The 13,053-nt window shown below is 34.2% G+C and overlaps 1 protein-coding gene across 1 annotated transcript in view; it reads left to right on the forward strand.

Moving 5' to 3' along the window:
• The window catches only part of LOC124632221 (cyclic AMP response element-binding protein A), a 110,067-nt gene that overhangs the window by 687 nt on the left and 96,327 nt on the right, over window positions 1–13,053 (forward strand). The gene's annotated exons all lie outside the window — the stretch shown is intronic.

Raw genomic sequence — 13,053 nt, forward strand, 5'->3', positions numbered from 1 at the left:
AAACTTTATCGATAACTAAACCTCGTTAATCATCAACCTAGGAATGTTTCTATCGAATTTAATTAATATAGAGTTCTACCTACCTTTAAGACGATAAGTATTCAATAATAAACATTGCTACTTTCTAAGTGTGGCAACCCTGACTGTCTACCTACATTCTAGAAATTGGTGAGAGAATAGTATGACATAGGTAGGTATGTGACCACTTTCGTTGGTACTGTTTATAAACTATCTCTGAATCACATTTCAATCGGTGTACGTTATGCGGACTGTTTAATCAAATCAACATTACCTTTGCCTACCTATCCGTACCATAGTGTCGTAATTCCCAAGACAAAAGAATGATCGATAATCGATATTTGAATCGATTAACAATGTCTAGAATGTTCACTAATTCTGCATTAATGATATAGAAATCCTTAGGAAAGCTCCGATTAGATTTCTAATTGATAATGTAGTAACGCCTAATACGGATTTAATTAAGACTTGTCTCTGTTCTGTAATGTAAGGTGGATACCTAATTTAGTATTTATTAGGTAGGTAAGTAAGTACAAATTGCAGGCTTCTTGAGAAACAAGTTTGAAGGAGTAATTAACATTTTTGATGTAATAACAAGGAATTTGTGTGTAATTTGTTTCGGTGGAGCAGCTTATCTTGCGCTGGGGTTTTTACTCACGTTTTGTTTATTTATTTAGAAAGAAGGTTTGTTGTTTTCTCGAGTTTCAAGTCTCAATCTTTTATGAAACAACGGCTAACAGGTAGGTACTGAGAAATCAAGGTTCACATGAAATGTATGGGGCGTAAAGTAAGATTAGACCCTCAAATTGATGGCAAAAATTCTAAAGTAAGAAAATGTAGACTGCGAAAAAGAAGAAAGAAGAATGCGAATGAATAAAATCATTAAACCTCCTTTAAGTTTAAAATGATACCCCTATTAGATTTAATCGTTGACCAATTTGTAAGGGAAGCGATAAAATCACAGCGGTCACTCGAAGGGGGAGTGAAAAGGCATCAGTCCTTCCGATCTCACTTCCTACCCGAATATTATAACCCTCAGAACGAATATAAGGGTACCGGTTATTATCATTGAATTAGCAGTTCAATAAAGTCATTCAAATAAAATTTAACTCCGTTTTGGAAAGCAGGAAATAACCAATTTAAATGATAATTATTGTAAGTATTGACAAAATAAACTAGTGCTTGCAAATCGGGAAGTAGACTTCAACTTTGAGTCATTTTGTTACTTATACTGATCACACGCATGTTAAAACCTTTTTAAAACTTTTTTTTTTGTTGGTAACACCAAGCCAAATCAAAAAGTGTTGCCTACTTCACACGGAATCATTTGTAGTTCACTAACACCCTGCCACTGTTACCCAATCTACATAGCCTTTATTAAAATTCCTCACACAAGCCCCAAGTCCTGTCTCTTACGTATTAAGAATTATTAATACTACTCTGTATCGTTCACAATCAAAAGGGTAATCGCTCTATCAATGAAAGGATTAAATCTATAGGCAGTGCGTATATTGACCTCTTGTGGTACAAAAAAGGCCTGCAACGGAATCAAAACAATTTTTTGTGGGCCTACGTTCGGCGATGTCTTACAAATTACAATAGTGGCTTAGGCCGCAGTCTTATCCTCCTTCTCAAATATTTCGTAGAAAATTTAAGCTACTGTGACAAATTGACTTTATGGTAGCTTCTGAGTATTTTTTTCGATGGTTTTTACTGTATGGTGTTAAAAGTTACGGAATTCTTAGTAAGTATTGAATATTTATTTTGCCTAGTAACTGCTATTAATGTTTTGATACATTTATCCTAAGTGAGTATGTTTGCTCATTGTGTAAGCATTATGTAAATGAGATTGTAAATTAATTTAATGACTTTGATAATTAATAATACCAACTCATGCAAATTCGACTCATCGGGTTTCTATCCATATGCTTTTAAAATAGCAAAGCTTATTTCTAGTTGCATTTCTAAAAAAACCCAGGTATTCTTCTCGTTTTGTGAAAAATACACAAATGCGCAACATAAATGGTAAATGACGAAACCATAAAACCGACATTCCAATTAAGTACAGCGAGTGGTTTCATAAAAAATTACCTGCCATTAAAAAGAAACGAGCTTTACCTTGGTAAACCAACAATTTTGACAATTGTTTCTTCAAAGATCACTCAAAATCCGTCGGTTTTCGGGAAAGGTCGTTAAGACCTCGGCTAGAATCACCTGTAACTCGTTTTGTGCTATGCGATGACGTCATCACTTAATGGCTGATAACCCGGCTGCGATGCGGAGATGATTTGCATGCGTTCACTTGTTGCGTGCGTGAGCACTTCCAGATTTGGTCAGGTTGGCTGGGCGTACATTTCTTATGGCTCTCGACGTACGGTATAGTATGGTGCGTCGACCTGGTGCGTTGAACTAAGGGGCCCGGCGCCGCAGGTGCTTTTTTATTAATATTAACTCGTTTTTTTAATAATGATGGACAGTGGGAGCTAGTTAACTCTATTTAGAACCTCCATGGTGAAGTTGTAAAGTAATTAAGACGCTGCTGTTATGAGATTACGATTGGGATTTGAACTTTTGAAACTACTTAGAGTGACATCGTCTTCAAACAAGGGTATATTTGGCGGTAGAGTAAATCATTTTGCATAAATGCGTACATTGAAACTGTCGTATGAAAAGCTTAACTTTCTTCATGATGCTACAAAAATTAACTTTTATATCAATTTAAAAATTTTAAACCTCAGTATGGTAAGTAACTTAAGTTTTAAATTAGTTATAGATTTATATAAGGTCCTGGCAAAACTTTTTATTAAGATCTTGGTATAGAATTTAATTAGAACTTTTCCTATTAATTTGGTGTTACATGATAAATAATATTACTGATACAAAGAACAGTTACGCATGTGTAAGTGCCCTTTTTTTTCTTGGTAGTTACCTAGGTAGGTATATCCTTTTTCCAAAAATGTCCTCCTACATCCGGTGTCCGGTAGTGCGTCATTTTGTTTTACTCACACTCGATAGGGTTGTCAAACTTTTGTCCGCCCATTTTTAAAGAAAACATTAATAATTTTACTAATATATTTTTAACTAAATATATAAAATCTGAATGAATTGTGTGCATACTGACATGAAAATGTTCACAATAAATGTTCATCATTTGTTAATGATGTACCTCATACAAAAGGAAATTAAATTAAATATTGACACGTGCAGTCATACTAATGATTTTATTGCAATTTAGCTATTTCAAATTAAGGTAAATACCTATACATAAGCTTTCCAGCCAACGGGTTTCTAAACGATAAAATACATTGAGCACTAGTATAGATTGTATTTAAATGTTTTTCTCATACAACCCTATAAGAAAATATTCCAATTTTCTTTAATAAAATAGTCAGTAATTCTCATTATGGCAAGTAAACGAGCGAAACTATCCGAACCTTATTCGGACTCATAAATGATATAACCTTTGCCCTCACTTACTTTTATATTACTGGCAACACTTAATGGTTTTAGCTGACATTACTCGTCTAGGGTTGCCTCCAGTTTTTATGCATTCTGCTGGTTTTAATTCCACATTGAAAATTTATTGTTTCTAAAATGAAATAAAAATTATCAAAAAACTTGTACTTGTAAAGTGTTTTAGATACATTCTTGTACTTTCGAGGTTGAGGTCATAGCTTGTCGAGAAAATCATTGGTCACCAAAATTTTATTTTTACCTGCGCTGTTTATTGAAGTCAAAATGTACGCGACGTTTAATCACAAAATTTATTTTCACATAAATATAAAAATTACCTCATCAAGTGCTGCTCATTCAATATCCACGGTGATTATAATAGAACAGAGCGCAGCAACCCTCTATTAGCTTACTATAAGTTGGTACTGCCGGTACGTATTGTCCGTGAGTGGGTCTGTGAGTAACCGCGACCGCGTTATAATGGTAATTGAATTTCCTTTCCGGTTATAACTCCTCATTGCTCTTACTACAAACGAGGCGGTAGAAGCGTTAATTAAAAATAACAGATAATAACGGTATCACAAACTAAAATTATGAAACGATGTAACGTAACTTTAAAGAAACGGACCGTTTCGAAATAGGTTACAAGTTACTTTTAGGACCAACTAAAAGATGAGTGCCTAAATCATAGGAGATGTGAAACGTACCGGATTGAAAACTAATTGGATTAAGTAATAAAATAGTGATTTATTTATCGTTGCACAAACTAGTCTTGCATGTTATGTACATTTAGGAGCACGCAATCAAACTGGACTAACTCGTGGTTTTGTGTGTGTTCATTTTAAAGTGTAGGTATTAAAAATAACAGGTTGTGGCGTATATAGAAATACATATTGATAGATCCTCGTAGCTGTATCTTTTTTACATGTACCTACCTCCTACTGAAGGCAGTCAGTTACAATAAAATTTCTTTGCCATGTGCTGGCAATTAGCAACATTCTATGTGGTTGCATTATAGTTTTTCAAACATACGATAAACTCGGACAATTTATGCCACAAACAGCAAAGTTCAGTGGTTTTCTTTTAAACAGAACCATAAGGACAATTTTAATGTAATATTCAAGACTTAAAACCTGAATCTTAACTAGAGCAGCGTCAGCCGTTCAGCGTCAAAGCAGACCTTTGGGAAATGAATTTTAAACTTTTAAAATTTGTTCAGTATTTTCAGTAAAACGGAATTGAGTGTAGGTGGCCTAACTTTTATATTCATAGTTGGGTGTAGTCTTACTAACGCAGTGGGAGTTCTATTCAAGCAGTATCTCGGTGTTTATCAGTTAAAAAAGTTTCATTTCCTCATTGCAAAAAAGTTGGTACGTTTCATACTCTTTTAGATACCGACAACTATTTTTACAGCGGTAAATGGCACCCAGAGGCTACTTGAAAGCAAAATAAACTCTGAACAGTTTCTTCAATAAACGTCTCAGTTCTAAATCCACAGACCACAACTTCAACGTTAGCGTAAACACAATGAGTCTATCGATTAACAACGGAATGTAGCCGACCTTTTGCTAGTTCCAATCTAGGGCTTCCAGACGAAAAAAAATTGCTCCAGTGAAATTCAAACGTCCTTCTCAAGAACGTTCCAGTTCACGTCTCGAAAAGTTTCTCATTTGAATTTGTTCTTAGAGTACCTTGGCTTCGTTTGTACATACACAGATTTGCTTTATGTACTACATCCTGTTACCTTAGGCAAAGGCTTAATTGGAACCGTTTACGTCTGATTTACATGGTTATATTGCCTACGTTTGTTAGGGGTAACAACAGACTCACAGAAATACCTTTGAAACTAGAACTCGAGAAAGAGACAATGGATACAATTGCCGTAAGTCATACAACCATATCAGAGTATGTTCATGCACCACAGGTTGGACATGGCGCTCCTCATATACTGTTACAATGCAAATATTATAATGGCGCTGTTGCTATCACGACTGCACGTTGTAAACCTGTATGCCTAGATTATTTGAATGTTAATATTCTTGTAAATTCACATAAAATGTCGCATTCCAGAGATAGATAGTGCGACAACCCTACGCATGCGGATACGCCCAGTGTTGCCAATAAGAAATGCTAACTGAACCGATATACTTATGATAATTATGAATAATCTAGTAATACGACCACGTGTCCTGAATGCTATGCTCGCCACGTTAGTCGATCTAGGCTAACATGTAATACTCATTGCAATTTTCCGAGCGGCCTCGGGAGTAATAGGTAAGCAGATAGGGGCTATGCCGGCTATGGTTGCATTAATGTCTAAGCACAATGCGGTGCTACGGAAAAACGACCGTTTGGTTTGTTAAACTTCTGTCGTTCTAAAAGTTACCTTGGAAGTATTGTATGTTGGTTCTAGTACAAGGACGGGTTAAGCGTGGGCAGCAATGTTTCAAGGGATGTTATTATTTATTTGTATGGAAATGGCCGTCTTTGTTTGTTTTTATTCGATGAAAGACTGTCTTTCTGTTCGACTTTTCGTTCAATTTTCGGGCCTTTGTAACTACTTTCATGAAGATAAAATTATTATGGTTGAGTTATCAATAGTTGCCGCAATTATTAAGATTACAGAAAGCTGAATAAATACCACAGAGTGTGCGTGTAAAGAGAATGATCAACTCACTGAAAATAATTTAAAAATTATCGTGCGTTTGCAACATGAGTATGATAATTTCAGCTATGACTGTCTGGCCAGGAATAAATGCAAAATAATTACGTTCCTTGTTCAAATGTATGACTGTGTGTCTAAAGAAAAACAAATGAAACACGCCTTTGCACTGCATGTCTGGCCTTTCGGATTCACTATCTCAAATCTGAGGAATTGGGGAACATCGCAATGCCTTCTAAACGATCTCACATTAACTAGCAGATAATATTGGTGTTAACACTAACTTGTTTGTGGTTCGAACAATAGCTACATTGCGTAAATACGTGGCTGGGCGTTGCGTCACTCACGATCGGTCTGTATCGAATGGTATCATTTCAAAAACAAGATATTGACACAAGTGTATACTGTGACATTGTTTCAGTACTCCGTGCCTTACTTATGTATAGTTCAAGTCCAATAACACGGATTCTTGTTATCCTCTACTTGTATTTTCTCGGTTTTCTGATATAGAAACTTGTTGTTGAGTATTTCTGTAGAATGTTTACTGGTGAAGTCAAACGTGCTAAGAGTTATTCAGCGTTTAGTAATTTACGTTGTTTGCTCGTTACGCTAATTGTTCGAGGTACTCATTCCTTCCACCTGCCTGTTCGTAATTAGTAGTTTTATCAAACAGGAATTTAAGCACTAATTCAGTTTTAACGGAATACTGTTACTGACTCGTTACGAATGCTGTTATTGCCTAATAATTAACCTACATTATATTTGTTTTTATTGGGAGTAATCGCTAAATAAAGATGCACTAAATGCACGCCTTTCGCGTGTGAAAGGCGCTCAGTACGTCATACGTGTATGCTAGTTTGCATTCCTCTCACTGTGAGCGGCCAGTGTTGTTGTGCTCGAGAAAAATAAATAGGATTGTTGAGATTTATTTGGTGGGTAAGTATGACTAAAAGGCTGGTGATGTAAATTATTATGAAACACGACAGTTTAACTGCCAAAAAATATTATAAATATTGGTACAACTCCATCAGATTCGAAGGAATATAATTTTTTATATTTTTTAAAGTGTAAACCTCAACGTTATAAATATTATGGAAATGATATTAAATTGTACTGGCAACTTTACGAATTTATCAGGGAGTATCACAATATCACACATGGCAACACTGGCGTTAACGCATGCATTTAGAGAGCCGCTACTGAAACAATTGTCATTCCTTATTAGCACCGTCTAGCGGCACATTTTACAAACGACACGGTTATTGACACCGCCGTGTAAACAGACATGGAACGCATTTAAAGTATTTCGAGTATTTGAAAAAACCGCCTATGTAATTCTTACTAAAATATTAGTTTAATAAGATAACTTTAGTCAAAATTGCAGTATTATATCACTGAAAGTGAGCTGATCCACGAAGTCGTGTTACCAATTTACTTACAGACATGTTAAATATTTTAACGCCTATTCTAAAATTGTTGAATTGAACTGTTAACGACATATCACTTTAAAATAAATGTAACTGAATTCAAAACTCATTAACAAAATCCTGCCCACTTAATGAAGCAATAAAGAACCACGCTAAGCACCAATTTGTTAGGCAAGTGTATTTATTAATTGGTTCATTAGTCTGTAATGAGGAAGCTCATTGCAGCTCACACCTCTTGGAAGTGATAGTTCAGTGGCTAGCCGCAGCATTTCGCCAATTTGCTGCAAATTGAAAACGAGCGAAGTAATTTTGCATTAAATTTCAGTTTCCGCACTATAATTTCTGTTTGAGGCCGTATCTAGACTTGTTCGCGCCAAAACTTTTATAATATTAGAATGACGTTTTATTCAGTGTTGCTAGTTTATAAATTGCATTGTAAAATAGTAGATATAAGCAATAGTATTAAATAGGATAATTTTAATACGTAGAATTCTATAAAATAAATCTAAGATATGAATTTATCCAAATACTTTAACTTTCGCATTGAACATGTCATACAATCTATTAGTAAGATTAGGTAGGTAAACAGAAGAAAAGAAAATAAGAATGTAATAAATATTTATGTCCTTTTATCTATGCCAGACGTCATTAATTAATAAAGTGATATAGAATGAAGATTTATAACGCATATTATCTATAGTAGGTAATGTAGTACGCTTATAATTCTGTAAGCAACAGCAATTTTTTGGTGTTATCTCATTCAGAATTCAACGTGATAAAAACGATACAGTGCGCACAGTTTTTACGAATGCACTTAACAAAACCTAGGTCAACTGCTTCACGCGAGAAAGGTTAAAGACAGATATTAATAACTTGCTTTTATCTCAACGTGAGTTATTTAGGGTTATGCTGAATGTGAATTGTTTAAATGGCGGCAATAAAATTTACCTGAAGCGGCGCATCAAAACTTTGCGTTTTCATGTTGGACTTGCTATGCATCAATCTTTTCTCTTAATAGGGAAGATTTTCTTTTTCATTTTATTGTATAATGTGGAAACTACTTTTGGCAAAAAAAAAAAAACAAATAGTTGTCTATGCCTACCACAAAAAAAATAATATTTTCAAAATTGGAACCCGCGAGATAGCAGTCAATTAAAATTTGAAACAAATGAACGTCAGAAGAATCTCTATCTTCGATATGTAATGACCTAATAATGTTCGGGCACCATTACATAATTAAACTGCATTGTGTCAACAAGACTGCGACCTTAGATTAACGTCCCTGATAATGGTTACCTTACAGACCTATACCTATGCGAGCGACATATACCTTGTCGATTTAATTAATTCCAATTTCCTTTGCGTTACGTAATTCAGCTTTCATTTTATTGGCAGATTTGAAATTGGAATTATGTGCAGACTTTCTTTTTTTTATTCGGCCATTTTAAATAATAACCTAGGTGGATTAAACTTGACATGATTCTGTTAGTAGTTTCTAGAACAAATATGGGTAACTGGGTCCTAATTTATCAAAAATGCCTATTGTATTCATACAATGTTTTTGTTTTTGATAAAGAATTCTAAAAACAAACTCAAAAGTTTATCGTGAATTAAGAAAAACCCGTGTACAACTCACCTTCTTATCAACATTAAAAAAAAAACCTGAAGCAGCAATTAAGTAACAAAATACGATTAAACTAATATTTAGTTTCAAAAATAACTTCTTCAGAAATAAATTGCGATCCTCCAACTAGATACTACTGAATGAATCTCCTTTCTAAAGATACTAGACTAAAATGCGCTTTATAGGAGCCTTTGACTTAATAAATATGCAAAGAGAATCGCTATTCAGAGAGATGAACCATTCAATGTTTTATGTTTCATTTAAACTGAACTATTAAAAGGGTAATAAATGACTTATAGTCATTTATGACTATAGGTGCGTTATTAAGACTTAATAAGATGAAATAGGCTCTTGCCGGGATTGCGTGCTTGTTCAAAAGAGTTACCGCGGACCTGGCACATAAAAGGGCTCCAGAAGAAAGATTTTCTGAAAGTCTAACATTTCACGTCGTGGAGCGGGACTCAAAAAAACAAATGGTCAAAATTCATTTTAAAGAGAAGTTGCATAAGTTTAATTTCAGTTACACAGTTTCAGAAATGTTAGGTAATTATTCTTAAAACGTCACTTAAACTAATACTCGGTATTTTATTTTTTTCATACTAGCTTAACTAAAATATGAATTTCTGATACCATCACTCGATTGCATTTAAAAGATAACATAAATTAAAATCGCATTAACTGTAGTGTTAGTAGAACGCTATCTATGAAGGTAAAATTAAATATGATACAATTAATTGTCATTACGTACCTATTCTTAACTGATAATATATTAACCAGGTCAACTCGTAACATTGCTAGATATAAATGTTTTTATGGCTTACATAGGGACCGTTGTAAATGTACCTTACTGCTTATTGAAAAATGTCCCATTACTTAATTCACTTCACGAGTTGGTAGTTGGAAAATTCTATGAAAACGCACTTGCTTAATTAATTACGCATACTTATCTTAAAAAAAATTGTTTCGAAATAAAATGATTAGCGCAATAAACGTCTATCATATTACAATATAATTAATATTCTTGTACCCTTGACACAAAGAATAGTCTGTATGCACAATGCTATAAATTCAAGCTAAATATCCTCTTTAACCAATTCTGGTACCAACCTCTTAAGAATTTCACCGATTACTTAAACATTAATCTACAATCTCGCACTCAACTTTCCATATTCAATCTTCGCATCGAAAGTAATGGAATACAGATCATTTATAATCACTGGATGAGATATGTATTATATCTGCTAGTAGGCGACACACCCGTGCGTTCACGCGGATGCGATTGCAATCGACTCGCATTCCGTACCAGTAGCTGCACTTGCATGGCACAAGTCTTCGTAAGTGTCACATAGTCTGTGAGTAAAGATAATTTAATTCACGAGTAGGTAAGAATCTTGTGATTTTTTTGTTGCTTTTTGATTTTGTATTTTGCTAGGCGTTAAAGTTCTTTGCTACTGAAAACTGCTTGCTGTTTTATTTGGGCAGCTTAATTTTACAGTAGAGATTAGAGCCTTAAAGGACCAAAATTTCCACAAATAAGCTTCTTAACATTGACGCAATCCTTGCCTTCTTAACTTGGAAACACACCTCAACAATCCATGTATTTATTGAATGCAAATGAAAGCAATTACAGCATGCGTACTAAAGACCCCGATGCAGATACAAGAGCGATAGCAAGATATCCATCGTGAGCATTCATGTTAAAAAACCCATTAATCACGGGCTTGTTTACTTACGTTTTTCTAACCCACCATTTTTTTTCTTTTTTAAAATCAATGTTTATAAACATCTCACTTGTTTAATCGTACACTTGAATTACAACCTCTTTTTTAAGGATACTAATTTGTAGCTTGCCAAACAAAACACGCGCACTTAAGATTTCGTGATTGGATCCTTTATTGACGAATTCTCATTGACAGGTCGTTAATGACGTTCCTTCGTTCCTTCACCTGGAGTTACGAAAAACTTTGCATTTATAAATAGTATGCCCTTTTTTCGTACTTATGTATTTTAATTGGGTGCCTCTACTGAAGTCATTTATTCATACGAAGAACATGTTCTAATCACCGACTTGACACTTTGAATAGTACGACAATGTTTTAAAACATCTTGTAGACAGGATTTTGTTTTATAATATTATGATAAGGAATCTAATCTACCATGCGAGCTGTACTGACCCATTTCTCTCAGTTGACTCATAAGTATAGATAACGGATGATAGACGAAAAAAAATATTGAAGTTTCGGTTGGCGCACGACTCAACAATTTGGATAAGTTCGTTTACCTACCTATCTTGAAGTCACTTCTAAAACCAGCAAAGACAATATTATTCACTATCGGTAATAGATATAGGTTAAGGAAAATGGTCTTATCTACTAAGAATTCTATTTTCCTTTTCATATTTTTTTAGGAAACTTTGGTCATTTTATCAGGACCAGCCTTCATTTCATATACGAAGTAGGTATTTCTTAGTATTCTTAGTAAATAGTTACAGTTATTAAACCGATATACTAATCATTATCTCTTACAGCTAACTATGAGCTCACTATAATCTCCAAGAACACCAAACGACTATAATTTCAATTATCTCAGATAGAACTTTACGAGTAACTGCATAAATATCGATGAAGAAATGATTATGACGTTAGCATACAAACCCTGGTAGTACGCAATAAGGTGCAGCCGTGTGAAAACCTCATAAATCACTAATTACTATGTGTAGAACAGGCGTCGCGTTCCAGTTCATGTGAGAAAATCAAAAAGCATGCAACTAGAACGCGCGGTGCATTTAACGAATTATTCATGACTTTTAGCATAGTGGCCAGTGGCTGTAGGAAAGTGCGGTTTCATTGACACAGTTTGAATGCATTTTTTAATGTTAATTGAATCATGTTTTTAATTATATATAATTTGACTTGGGAATTATTATCGAGCCTATCATGGATTTTCAGACAAAAAAAAATTGTTTTAGTTTTCCCGATTATGGATTCATATTGCATGTTTGTGTTATTCTATCTAGGCGTTTCGAACACTCAGCAGTAACAATGGTAACAGGATGAAAGAAAAGAGTTTTCATTTGAATATTTAAAATGGCTTCAGCAGCGTAGAATATTTTAATTTTAATCGCCAACTATTCCGATAATTCAAAACAATGTACGAATCGAGTATCGCACGGCGCGGGCCATGTAATAATATTCGTTATCACCACGGTATAAGTCGATTATTCGACCGTGAGCGAATAAAATTTATCGCTTGATAACACTTAACTAAGCGAACGGTTTTTGTGTTGGATAGTGTTGTTATGTAAGTTGCTTTCGCCACTCAGTGAAACTGGCTGGATCGAATCCGGTTGCACTTTTAAAACTTGCAGTGTTACATTTTCTGTCACACGTTACATAGATGGTCTAAATGTTGAGGTCGACCTGTAATCTATAGACTATAAAACTTATTTCCTGAGTCGTGATCAAAAGATTTATCGGCATACCGTAATCGCACATTAATAGAAAGCAACTGATATCCATCGAGTGCTTGTTGTTATTGAAACGTATATGACTTCAATAAAGATTCTGAGCTCGATAAAAACAAACAATTCTATATTGAATCAACTGCATGCGTCCGTAATCGTATTGTTTTCATTTTCTCGTGTTAGAAATGGGTAATAAATCATTGATGGTAAATGAAAATTGATGAATATATCGATGTATATTTAACATAATATTATTTATTGGTTCTGTAAAAGATTGTGCATTATTAAAATTATATTGCGCTGTTCACACTATTCTTATTGACACGTAGCTTGAACCAACCAGTCTATAGAACAATCATGAATAAAAATCAATCAATGAATAAACTCTTTAGATGCACACATGGTT

The sequence above is a fragment of the Helicoverpa zea genome, chromosome 8 (assembly GCF_022581195.2).
Source record: "Helicoverpa zea isolate HzStark_Cry1AcR chromosome 8, ilHelZeax1.1, whole genome shotgun sequence".
NCBI lineage: Eukaryota > Metazoa > Arthropoda > Insecta > Lepidoptera > Noctuidae > Helicoverpa > Helicoverpa zea.